Source organism: Aythya ferina, assembly GCF_964211825.1.
Source record: "Aythya ferina genome assembly, chromosome: 2".
Lineage (NCBI taxonomy): Eukaryota > Metazoa > Chordata > Aves > Anseriformes > Anatidae > Aythya > Aythya ferina.
Window position 1 is genome coordinate 126,515,742 of NC_140297.1, and position 13,732 is coordinate 126,529,473.

The following is a 13,732-nucleotide window of genomic DNA, read 5'->3' on the forward strand; positions in this document are numbered from 1 at the left end:
AGATTTTTCTACCATCAGATGAAAGAGATAAACGAAGCAAAACTAGTGTCTTCTTTGTACGTGACTTTCCTGTTATTTCATTTTTACTTGAATCATCTTCATTACTATAAGACCCTAAAGGATCCCTACTAAGTGTGAAAATTCTTAAAAGTCAATATGAAAAATGAAGAATTTAAAGAAAATATAAATAATATAAAATCTGAAATCTTCATTTAGTATTTAATCTTACGATAATCAGATTACACACCCAAGCATGGAGATAATTGTTAGCGAGGATCTTGTTTGGGTTGACCTGCTTATATTAAGTAAGTATTCAGTGCTCTCATGTAATGACTATGTGTATTATCTCAGAATAATAAAATCTTTATAGGCTATGACAGCATACCAATTAAGAGCACATATGCAATAATATATTTTTATCATTATTATTTCATATACATATATATATATATACAGAGCTTTCCAGCTTCTTATGATCTTTTCAGGTTTAATAGTTACTGTCTGAAATCAATTTTGAAATTCTCCTAAAAGCCAATATAAAACCATAGTATCAAAGCCTCCTCAGGAAGTACTATTTGACTTCTCAAATGACAATCAGAAGTTTGAAACTGAATTACTTCATATGCAAAAAAGAGACTTTTTATATACCATTATAGTGTTTTTAATGAACAGTGTTGAAGGATGTGTTGGTTTTTTTATTAAAAGAGGTCATTTTTCATGAGGGCTTTGCAATTATATATTGGTGGTTGGATACAGATCCTCCCACCACCTAATTCTCACTGACCTCTCCTCCAAGCCCTCGCAGCAGTACATAGCAGACCAACCTGTACATGCCACAAGCACCTGTCCTAGAAATATTGCCAAGATGTCATCAACGAAATGAGACTGAACCACAAGAGGAGGAAAGATCTTCTACTGGGATCCTTCCACTTCACCTTCTCCATTCCCCTGGTGGCAGCCCTCTAACCTGGACTGTGGCAAGTCCTGAATAATGTCCAGCTGCTGGGCAGCACCTGATCCTTCAGAGCTGCTCACTATCTCCTTTGGCAAAAAGCAGAGATGCAAACTCCCTGTAGGCTGGTTTTGGCCCACAGACCACCCTTTGGACCCTACTACTCTACAAAATTAGAGCAACCCATTCATTTAATCAACCTGACCGGCCCTACTGTCTTCTTTTACAACACAACCCATTCCAGTCCCTTAATTCAATGATAAAACACAGCACAACGTGAGCACATTTCATCACCTGGGCTTGGGTTGGGAACTGAGCCATTGAGGAAACTACAGCCATGTCATGCTAAGCAAAGAAACATGAGTAACTCTTGCAAGTGCCTAAGATAAGGCTCTTCTGAATGAATGATGATAATGTTATATTAATGTTATAATAAATTATTACCTACACACAGATACTGAGTATGGAGAAGCTCAAGTTTAAGCTGTGCAACCATTCCCCTTCAGAGCAGGAGCTATATGTTCTCTTAAAATATTGGAAGACAAGAATAGGAAGGAATCCTTTACACAATTAAATATGTTATAACCCTTACTGTGTCTAAAAGATTCCAATTTGTGTTTAGAATGAAAGGAACACCTCAATATATCACACAACTGCTTTTTTTTTTTTTTTTTTTTTTTTCCCACAGGACACAATGCAGTTCTTACTTCCCTTGGTCTTCCCTTGTCTCCCCCATTAAATTACAGCCAAAGATTCTGGGAAGCTTCAAGCAGAACTCTGTCCTGATTTCTGTTTCCTTCACAATTGTTAGATGTAACCTTCCATTTTATGCAGAGGCTGTCAAGACTTCTTTCGCTTTTAAAATTCCATTCAGAGAGATAAATCAAGGCCCTCTTCCATCGATGCATCACGTCTGGTTGTTCCAGCGACAACAAAATGGGTTAGCCATCCTCTCCCGAAGAATGGAAAACCTTGGGTAGTGCTGTATGAAACAGTCCTTAAATCAAGTCAAAGATGGTCACTATAAATGTATGATACTTCACAAGGCCTTGAGAGAGCACTCTCCACTATTTATCTAATGAGAAGGGGAAAGGGAAGGTTTCTTTGCCATCGTATTATGTTTAGGACAGAGTAATACTTGTTGAGCTCTGCCTGAGGGTTTCTTACAGGGCTATGTAAAATGTTGTGCCACCTCTCACATGAAGAAAAGCCTCTCCAAGACTGTCAGAACAAAAAATGTCCACTGGTGATCTTTGTATGTGGTGGGAACCTCACCTTCAGCAACCAAACAGAGCTTCCTCAAAGAAGCTCTCCTGGAGAGAGCTGCCTGTTCCTGGACAGGCTCCTTGCCAGTTTTCCCAGTGAGCAGAGTAAGCAGGGAAAATTCAGGAGGTATTTGCTGCTGAAGTGCCTGATATCAGCAGAGGCAGAGAAGTGATGACAGGCCCTTTCTGGATGAGAAGTTAGAGCTCTCTTCAAAGGCCCCAAACAGCCTAAAACATATTTGAAATGACCTGTGTGTGTACAGGAGCAGCAGAGGAACTCTTTCTTACTCTCTGTACTTGCTGTGCTTTTCTGCCATACCCAGTGCACGAGCAGAGTCAAAGGCAGGATGGGTGAATTAACTCAGAAAAAAAAAAGCTGTCCAAAAAAGCTGAGCAATCAGTCCTCAAAAAATTAATGATAAAAGACTTTGAATAAAGCCAATTTGTAATGGAATGTAAGAAGGGAAGTCCCTGAAGAGAGAAACTGTCTACCAGCTCTGCAGCAGGTTTTGCTGCCCCATGCAGTTTAGCGTGGCGAGGAGCCAACTTGGCAGGGTGCTCCCTTCCACACGGAGCCTGGACGCACGCCAGGCACACTCGCAGGTCTCGGCGCCGCTGCCAAGCTCGAGGGGCGATCGAAGCTCCCGCTTTGTGAATCTGCAGGCCTGGTTATGGCCAAGAATATTTGGGTTTTAAAAATGTTCTTAAGTAAGTCGAGTTCCCTCTGTTTATACAGAGACTGAACATGTGAAATAGAATACTTAACCCAGCTAGAGAAAATGAGCCACAGATTGTTAATTATATGGCTATTTGCACTTTGACTGGAAGAGGAAGTAAGCTGGTTATAACTACTTTGGGCTTTACTCCGGCAACTGCATTGAAACCACATTTATGACAGCTGAAACTATGCAATTTATATAATGTGGGCACTTCCTGTTTTTGAAACGAGTACTCCACTACTATTACTTAGCTCATGGTAATGTTTCTGGAACTGGAATGTAGCAAATGTGTGCACTTTTGAAGACCGGTCTTAAGATCTTAGTTTCCTATTTTTAAATGCGTAGATTAAAATGCATATATTGGACTGCTGCTGTCAAGCATCTCTATTTCTAGGACCTAAGCATATTCCTTGGGCATCAGGAAGCACATATGCTTTCCACGTGTGAGCCCGAAACGCCCAGCTGTCACCCAGGGCATGCTCAGTTCCCGGTGACGTGGTCACAGTCCCTCTCGGGCACTTTGCCTTCCACCAAGCAGGCAGCCTGCGCTCTGATTTACACCCACTGGCAGACCTACCTTTTTCCACTCAACGTGGAATATCTCAAGTAATTTGGAATAGCAGCTTTGTTATTCTGAACGGTACAGTATTAATTCTTAATTGTGGCAAGGATATGTTCAGTTTTATAAACACTGAGCATGCGGAATAACACAGTCCTTACAGCATAAATAATAATAAAAAAAATCATTATTTCACCAGAAGGTAATTTTGAAAGCACCATTTAATAACCTTAATAAGCAACAGGATGTTTCCTATGTCTTTTCTTTTACTCAGATTATTTAAATGGATCTCACAAACCAAACTTCTGCAATGAACGCAGTTAGATAAATCAGCATTCTGCTTTTCCACTGACAAGTATTTTCCTAACAGATTATAGCGGGAAGGCATCTATAGACAGATCAATTAAAAATCAAATGCATATTGATAAATTCCTGATGATAAGCTGCGATGACAATCTTTACTTACAAAAAAAAAGAGGGGAGGGAGGTTACAGAGGGGGATTTAGTTTACAATATATTGCTTCAGGTTTATTTCCTGACATAAAGCTTGAGATTCAAGCATCTTCTATAAATGTATTTACAGTGTAGATCACCAAAAGCCTTAATACAGAGAAAGCCAGCATTTCTATTACCTTTAAATGCTTTGCTGTCCAAGATCACAGCCTGTTACATCTGACCATTGGATCCAATCCTGTAACTAAAGTTTTGCAGTACTAACAGAGAGTGAACTATTGCAGACCTCTACATCTCAGACTGTAAGAAGATTAAATAAAGGTTCAATTGAGAAGTTCTTATGCAAAAAAAACTCCAACCAAAAGAAACACTGAAGCTAAAACTTCAAATTCTGTTACACCTGATGTAATAAATTCTCTTTACTTAGCTTTCAAAGTAAACATGGTGAAAGGTTTAACTTGTGCACTTCTTTGAAAACACTTCTCTCGGTCATCTCCTTCCTGCCTCGGTTGTAGGCATGGCTTTGAAAGGGCCCACAAGCCCATTTGCCACCAAGAGGCTGGTCCCACTGCCCCCTCTCCCAAGCCATCTTCAGCACAGACACTGGTCCAGCCCTATGGTTAGCAAGTTCAAGGACCGACAAGCCAGCCAACTAACCCAACCAAACATGTGGTTAGCTGACCGCTATTTCAGGTCCCTGAGCCAACTCACTCATGAGCTGCGGCGGCAGCAGCACTGGCATGAGGAAGATGGGGCAATACGTCAGCTGGAAGGCTGCAACCACTCTTTGGGAAGCCATTAGACCAAGGTTAGCTTCTAGGACACCACAGCAGTGACATCCTCACAGGAACTGACCCTGTGTTGAGCCTCTACCCTCCAAACAAGGGAGGACAAAGACAAATCCAGTTCTCAGGGTGCAGTCTAAGGTCTCCAATTACCTTAAGAGCATCACTGAACTAAAGACTCAAACTCAATGCCTCAAATCTTCTTTTTTTTTTAAAAAAAAAAAAAAAAAAACTTTCTTACTTTTTTTTTTTTCTTGGACTGGAACTTACTGTTTCTACATGGAAGCACTCATGTCCAAAGCTTCACAATCTTATCCCCCCAAATACTGTGTGTATTTCTAACACGGAAAAAAAAGAAAAAAAAAAGAAAGAAAGAAAAGAAGAAAAAAAACTTCATGAAAGCAGCCCAGATTAGCTAAACGATACATCATAGTGGAACAATTCTACTGTTAAAGATTATGCAGATGTTATGATGGAGGCAAAGAAAGACTTTCTTTAGCTACAGCACAGCTGCTACAAACAACTTCAAAAAGACTTGGCACAGGACTTCAGCCACAAAACTTCCCCCTCGCTTCATTTCATGCATGTCATCTGAAACTACAGCAAGCTGCACCAAGGACAAAGCTAACACGAGGGGAGTTTAGAACATCTTATCAGTAGGGCAGTTCCTTGCACTGCCAATACTCAAATGCACCTTCACAAAACTCAGCTATACTGCTCCATTCCTTCTCAATTTAGCAATCTGTTATGAAAAAGAAGAGAAAAAGAAGAAAAAAGAAAACCAAAACAAAACACAACACAACATTAATGGTACGGCAGACTGCTGTATCTCTTATTTATACTTGCATTACCTTCTACTTCAGGGATGACAACCACATATATTAAATCTTCAAAAAATAGCCAAAATACATATATTTTAATTATCCATTGAAGTAAAATTAGAAAGTGCTATCAGTTTCAGTTCACATTCTTCATTACCTATACACTGAGCTACTCTGAACCAACAAGTACCCAGACCATGCAGCTGACTATAACAGCTTACAATCACGTTGAATGTTTGTTTAATGCAAGTCTTGCATTTTCTACAACACGTAAGCACCACAAAGAAATTGTATATTCATTGTCTAAATTCCAACTTCAGCTTTTATTTTTAAATCCTGAACAAAAAATGGGTCAAAACATTACTACCCAAAAAGAACCAGCATTGATTTTTTTATATTTAACAGTAAAGCACAAACAATTTAATTTTGTATTAACATTATACTTAGTTGTGATTTCATTTCATTGATTACATTGGTAGGAAACATACCTAAGAAAACTACTTTAAGATGTGTGCATGTGCATGACATTAAATTAATGCATTTCTGATGCATATGAACAGAATCTTAGAAACTATATTAAAATGTTGCCTTTTTCTTATTTTATTAATTCATAGCATGTCAGCTCTTTGACATTTAAGACCCTCTCAGCTTCTATCACATGAGGTCATAAACTGATTTGTCATTTCTTCCTACAACTGTGAAGTCACATTCAAAAAATTAATATAAATGACAAAATAGTAGGAGCAACTAGAATACTGTTAACATACAAACTTTCTAAGTAAAACAGAACAGAAAAATCTACAGAAACAAGGAAACATGGACACAAATTTACTGTTTTTTTTAATAGCTCGATTACTTTGTTTCTAAGAACTTGATAAAAAGTTAGAAACCCATGGTCTTATAAAGAGTATTAGTAATGTTGATTAAAAACAACAGTGAAGAAAACTCATTAAAACAAAGGTAAAACTTGAAATACTAGAAATACTAACTGTGGAATTACTATATTCATGAAAACATATCACTTCAAAATGACCTACTTTAATAATAATAAAAAAAAATGAAAGAATATGGCCACTAAACCCCAACCTCTACCAGCTTTATAAGGCACCATCTACTTCTCAGAATTAGGAACAGACTCATGAAACTGAACCAATTTGTTCAACAGATGTTTCAGTTAACCCAAAGGAATTTTTACTTTTCTCTTGTAGAAATAAAGACCCGTGAATAAAATTCCACTGTTATTAGCAGCTTTCAAAATATATTAGCTCAAAATCAGCTTCCATCCCCATTATTTCCTCCACCTAAACAGAGAACATTTTCCATGCCGGCCGAGACGTGTCACTGAAATAAAGTAGGCGCATTGATAACGCAGCTTCCCCTCCCACCCCATTTCATGGCACACACAGGAACGGTACAGTTTTTATTTTGCTTGGCATTCCTCTCTCCGCGTTAGCCGATAATCCTCCCCACATAGCCGTGCCAACGTGGTGCCCCGCGGCTCCCCTGCTGCTCCTGCCCCCTGCCTTCCTCCAGCAGCCGCCGTGCGCTGGGCGAGCGTTTTGTAATAGGCGCTGTTGCATCAGTCTAATTGCAACATCATTCCCAATGCTCTAGGTAAGGCAAATAATTTCATTTTCAGCTTCTGCTTGTAAAACGCGGATCGCTTCAACCTCTCCCCCTCCTTTTTTTGTTGTTTATGTTTTAAACGCTGGGATTTACAGAAACGCTTGCACTGCAGGGCAGCAGTGAGACAAAAATATCTCACGTTTTCTTAGAAAGCAGCACTTGGAAATCCTGCTCTGTGCCTGAAGCACTGCTGCAGCCTTCCACAGAGCCAGATGCAGTGGATCCCCCATGAGCAGGCTAGAAGGGGAATGCACATTCTAACTCTGTGTATTTAATGTAATATTTAGCTACTATTAAAGCTTCATGGCTTTTACTGTCTCCCTCTTCTGTAATAGAGAGTAACAGCTTATCTGGCAAGCATGCTCACTATGTTTCTAGGCACCAAAGACATGCTCTTGGTTAATTCATAAAATCTGATCTAATGTTAGATATTTTGCATTCAGGTTAGCTAAGTTAAAACAATATTTAGCCTAACCATGCCTTGGCCAAAAATTCACTGCTATCTAGTGATTACAACATTATTGTAGCTGGCTATGGACATCGCACTGGGAAAATACAAATCCTGAGGCTGAAGAAATGCAGCTGAAATTCTGACCTCAAGCCATTCTGATAGTGGGTATTACAAACACTGTGTACTTTGTATCTGATACAAGAACCAGGCACAAGAGGCATGTGCCTGGGATGAACGATGAATTTACTTGTCATTTCAGCTTTGTGCACACACATTATTGGAGCTGACAGCATCAAAAAATGCCCTGCTTCTTATACCCCAAATCATACTACATGATATGAACATCCAGACTAAAATCCGTCTGTAAAGGCAAGCACTGACAGGAGGAAATGTCACAAGTAAGTTTCAGAGAAACTTGAGCTTTGCCTTTGTTTGCTTATGTGGCATGGCACACACTGCGGTCGTGTCACCCAATTCCCACAGCATCTCTGCTTTTTGCTCAGTGTACAGAAGTACCGCGAATCAAAACAGCGATCTGTTTTCCTCTTGGTGTTTGCCGTACGGTCTGATTCCATATTTACTGCAAGCTATTCAAACTTTTTTTCGGAAGACGGAACAAGTAATTTCTTTGTGAATTCAGTGGTGCAACCAGGCACTCGACAAACATAATGGTTACTCTTACTGTTACTCCGTCACTCCTAACTTAGAATAACGCTGTTAGTCCTAACTTCCTAACCAGAGCAGAGACAACTTTAAGGTCAAAATGATTCACCAACTCCGAAGACAACTTTGTCTCCAGCTTGGCACAACTCAGACCTCATTTTTTCGCAGTACTTAGCATTACAGTGTGCTTTATATAGCACTTTCGAACCTCAGCCCCCGCTGCCTCACTCGCAGCTATCAGTGCTCAGCACTTTTCCAGATCAGATCCGAAGATCTCAAGTCACCCACAAGAAAGCCAGACACACAAAGACAGGAGAAAAGGCCGGATTAAGCAACTTACCTAGCATCACAGCCAGGAAGAGAGTCCTGTTCCCCAGGGCAGCGTGCAGCTGCGCAGAGCATCAGCACAGCCCCTGCTCGCCGCACGAGTCCCAGCTTCTGTTGTCACTGAGGCAGGGCTACTATGGAGAACTGCCTTTGCCACTGCATGCAGCAGGTTCATTCCCAGAGCAGGTCCATCCTGTGCATGCAACGAAGCAGGGATCCTGTGGAAAAAAACAGGATGTCACCACATGGGCAAATAACATCCAATTGTAATGCTCACAAGGGGCCAAACTAAGGAGCTTTGCAAAGACACGCTCACAGCATATTTTGACTTGGACACTACTTTCACCACTTCTGGCAAAACCAAACTAAGACAGCAGAAATTGTCAGTGTGAGGGTGGCACACAGATACAAGGCGCAAGGTATCAAGGTGGCACAAGGTAGCAGAGGAGTTGCAATCTTTATGTGTACCGTGCAGCTCTTGTGGTAAAGGAGTAAATGAGCAATGGTTAGCATAGGCAAAGCAATCTTCCCTCAGGGGACTAGCAATGGTGGTCGGCATATTCCCAAGGAGCTTCTACAGAAACCAAAAGTATTTATAGATATTCCAAAATTTTTACAGAAAAGGCATTTTCAGAGCTCCTCTGCCTCTTTTCCTCAAGCCCATTTCCTTTGGCCCGTGTTGATTCAAGTCCCAGCCTGTCTTCAGTCCTACCTTCAGGGTCTGGGTCTCTTCAAACCCCCAGTCCCTCATACTTTTCACCCCTCCTTGCTCTGTCATTCCCAGAGGTGGCTGGCAGTGCCATGCTCTGCCCTTGCCTACCCGTGCTTTGTCCCTCCTCCACTCCCTGACAGACAGTCATACTGACTTGTACCCTTGCCCACAGCTCTCTTTTCCACCCCATCACCCACTTTTCCATCAGGTCTCCCACTGCCTCCTGGATTCAGTTTCTCAGTCCCTCTGCTCATCAGTTCTTGTGACCCTGTGTCTTATTATGTCCCACTCCCCTTTGACAGTCTGCTTCTTTCTTTCAGCTCAGATTTATCCATTTTAGCCAAAGTTCCAAACCTGCTGCCCATAAAAACACTACGGGGGACCACAGTGGCAGAGGAGAGCCTCCCCGGGGGAAGACAGAGCAAGGATAAGGAAAAGACAGGGCCCTCACACCCTGGGCCTGTCTCCCTGTTCACTGATGGGGTTATTTTGGGGCTGGGACCACAGTGTAGCTCTGCTCCTGGCTCTTGGGCACTGTGGTACCAGGTTTGTCCTCCAGCCCAGCCTCTGTTCAGCTTCCAACCTCCCTGCCCAGCCTGCACAGCTTGCTCTCCCTTACCCCAGTTTTATCAATCTTCCACCCCCCAGCTGAGCTTTCATGTCTCCAAATCAAGCAGTTTATCTTCTGAAGTTGCTTGAGGAGAAATAATTGAGAATAAGAGAAGCAGGATTTTCTGCTCTCAGTTACAATGGCCAGTGGCATTCATTACCACCTGCTGAGAAGCTTGCCCAGGTGTATTTTAGCCAGTTCTTAGTGATGGGACATGTGCAATCCGTGCAGCATTAGAAGATGTGCAAATTTGCTCAGCAAGAAGGAAAACGCTGTCAATTGCAGCCATACACCTCTAATGCGCTCAAGACGGCACGAGAGAACTGTGATTTCTTTAAAAGCTTATAGTTTGGTTAGATCTGAGATTCTCACAGTGCTGACAAAGGCAAAGCTGTGACTCATAAGCCACTCTTCTTCCCCCAAAGCCTATCACCAGCATTTTCTGCACTACCATGCAATTTCTAGTTTCTGCTTCAAAGGGAGGGACGTGAGCATTTGCAAAACAAAAAGGTTATTTTTAAGGAAAAACACATAAGAAATAGCTACTTTTCCATGCATTCTTATAAATAGCTAAATAATTTTGGTGGGGGGAAAAAAAAAAAAGAAAAAAAAAATAAGTTAGAGGCAGCTACCCAGCTTCAAACATTTCAACCCCAAAAGCTAATGTTTTGCGACGTTCTAATAAATAAATAACTGAATCCAGCATCCTATAAAGGAAAACATCAGGCAGCTTTCCTTATTGCAATTCCTGGCACTTCCCTTTCAGCCCTTAGTAGCACAGGTCATTCAGCTCACTAAACCAAGAGCTACATGAATATGAAAATCTGAGATCAGTGGTCAAGTTGCAAACGAGCTGCTGAGCTCGGGCAGTGCCTAGGAGAACACCACGGAAGCCTCACTTGTCTTCACCACCAGTCCTGTTGCATGCCTACAAGCAATGTGCAAGCACAGTACGGGCAGGCGGCCACAAGCAATCAAGCCAGTGTTTCTTAGCTGTGAGCATTTCTATTCCAGTTACCAATGCTTAGCTGAAAAGCTATAACTGCACAACAAACACTTCTAGGCCACAAAGACCTGAAGTAAAATGGCATAGCTCAAATCATGACGAGGGGCACACAGTTCTAATAAAGATAATTTAAGCCAACCCATTTTGCTTCCCATTTGCACTGAATCAGAGCAGCCAGGTATCAGCTGCAAAGTCTCAGATGTGGAAGGGCAGTGCTATTGCTTGTGATCATCTGCCCCTGCCTGGAGGGGAAATAATCTTGTATGAAACTTGGGTTAACTTTTTCTTTCCTTTTCTCTATTTAGCAGTTATTTATGTTAACATAAGAGAAAAACAATACAGAACTCAATGTCATTACATGTATGGTTAAGAAAAATACAGAAAGGGAAAAACCTCAAAATGGACAACACATTTCTTTTACAGTGAAATCCAATTTACGGACTCTTTTTTTTTTTTTTACTGAGCTCTTATGAGCAAACAAGACAACATTTTCATGACGGTTCTTGTAAATACGTCTGTATAAACATGATCCAGAAGAGCAGAACAAGAAAACAGAGAAACAAAGTGTCACATGTTCACAGCTGCATGCAAATTATACCACAGACTAAATGCACCACAACAGTTATTTTTCAATAAGAAATAATTATTTCCAAGGAATGAATGACTATTCCTGTGAGATTGTATTTAGTCTAGAGACATCTGATGTACCTAATTTTCAAAAAGCACTTTCTAACTCTGGGAAAAAAAAAAAAAAAAAAAAAGAAAGGAAAAAAAAAAAGTGACCTACATGCATTAAACATCAGTGTGTAAAATCAAAATGAAGCATTAAACGCTTGTTTTCATTTGGATAAATGATTAATAAATACTTTTATTATATCTTAAGTTTAATTTAAGTAATGCAACTGGCTATTGAGCATCCATAATAGCTAGGTTTTTCTTTAAAGGACAAAATAATTATCTGATCACTAGTTATAGTTAAGATGAAAAATATAATTAGGTTGAATTAAATTGCAGTGCTTCAAAGTACAATCATGGAAACTACATAAACTTCTTCCTAGAAAAGAAATCAGAATTTTGTGCACTGTTTCATTTGGCAGAACATATTGCTTGTCAGTAAAGGACTTTTTTCACTGAAGAGAAAGGAAAAGAAAGCACTTCCATTCATACAACCCTGCTCAACTGATTAGAAGTATCAGGCACTGGTAGCTGTCTCTCTGCTGTAAGCAATCAAAGCTGACTTAGATCCTACAGACCACTATAGAGTGTTCCTAAACACTCCTCTGAAATCCAGCAGACCTCCAAAAAATGGTATCTGTTTGTTTAACATAAACCAACCTAATTATTTTGTCATTGAAATCAATATTTATGGGCTAAAACAGTAAATCAAGTAGGAAAGCTTTAATGTAAAACAAATCATAAAACACTGATAAAGGAAATGCTTGAAAAGGCTCTAGAACTGCAGGTATTTATATAAGATTTGTGAATATATAAACACTTGGCTATATACGTGAAGAAAAAGGTGAAGCTCAGTGCAGTGAACTAATCATCAAGAAGACTGATCTTCCTTAGCCAGCTGGCTAAAGTATAGTAGTGAACATCTAGCCCTGGAGCCAAGATTTATCCAAGACCATTCATTCATTTTAAGGTAAAACTATTTTTAAAAAAAAAAAACTTTTTTTTCTTCCTTTTCTTTCAGAATTTAAAGTACAAGTTATTTCCTGAAAACCTTCATAAGTTCTCTCTTACCAATTACCACAAAAGCCACATTGCAATGCAAATAGTGTATTTGTTACGATCAACTTACTGGCATCATTTGATGAGGGATTATTCTCCATGTGGCAGAATGAATTATATTAAGTTTGTTCAGGAAAACTGTTCTTCAAATCTTAAGAAACAGCATCCTACAGCGTTAGAACTTTCATTCAACAAAAATCTCCAAATTACATTTTCCCTTTTAATTTCAGGAGGTATCTAAAACAAATTTACAAACAAAAATTGTCATATCCTAAATAAATACTGCTGCATTAGCCTCAGCACAAAAACTGCTTCATGCATTGATCAACAAGTATGCTATAGTTTAAATTTTATTTCAATCTGTTCAAATAACATGACACTATACGTTCAGTATAAAAAATTCTGGTTCTTATGCAAATAAGCAGGCTCCCAGATTAAGGTTGCTACTCCACAATACGTTGCATGCAACTGCTCACAGCTTGTCCTCACACTGAAAAGTAGATTAAAATGGAACAGCAACATTATACCTGTATACCATTGATTTTATTGACTTAGCTCATATTAGTTTAATAATAATATTAATAATATCTGAAGAAACGTAAGTCACCAATACTAATAACAGCAGCTAAAACTTCCTACTAATGTGGCACACTGTCCATAATTTCATGGCTCAGCGTCATATGAGAGGAAGCAAGTGTCTTGCAAGCCTCATCTGACACAGGAAGCACCCACACCACCAATCCTCTGCTGCTACCTGCATCTCATGCACCATCACAGTGATTTTGAGGCAATTTAGCTTCAGTTAAAAATTTCTAATGTCACTCGCTTCTTCCATTCCTCACCAAGCATCTAGGGAAACACAGGGTGCAAAATGAGACAAAGTATCATTGCTTTATGGACATCAACTTATATCCCCCATTGATTTTCTTAGGATTTACAGCAATTGCAGGCACTGCTCTTGCTGTCTAAGGGTGTTAGTTGGTCATCATTTCATAAACGCTTCTTTTAGACCAATATTTAATTAAGCTCACCTCACTTTATGTACTCTA

The 13,732-nt window shown here is 39.9% G+C and overlaps 1 protein-coding gene across 6 annotated transcripts in view; it reads right to left on the reverse strand.

Moving 5' to 3' along the window:
* Positions 1-13,732, reverse strand: part of NCOA2 (nuclear receptor coactivator 2) — a 197,351-nt gene that overhangs the window by 117,085 nt on the left and 66,534 nt on the right. For all 6 annotated transcript variants that reach the window (XM_084507649.1, XM_084507643.1, XM_084507646.1 and 3 more), the window contains one exon: positions 8,635-8,839. The gene's annotated coding sequence lies outside the window, so the exon portion shown is untranslated. The remainder of the gene's footprint in view (positions 1-8,634; positions 8,840-13,732) is intronic.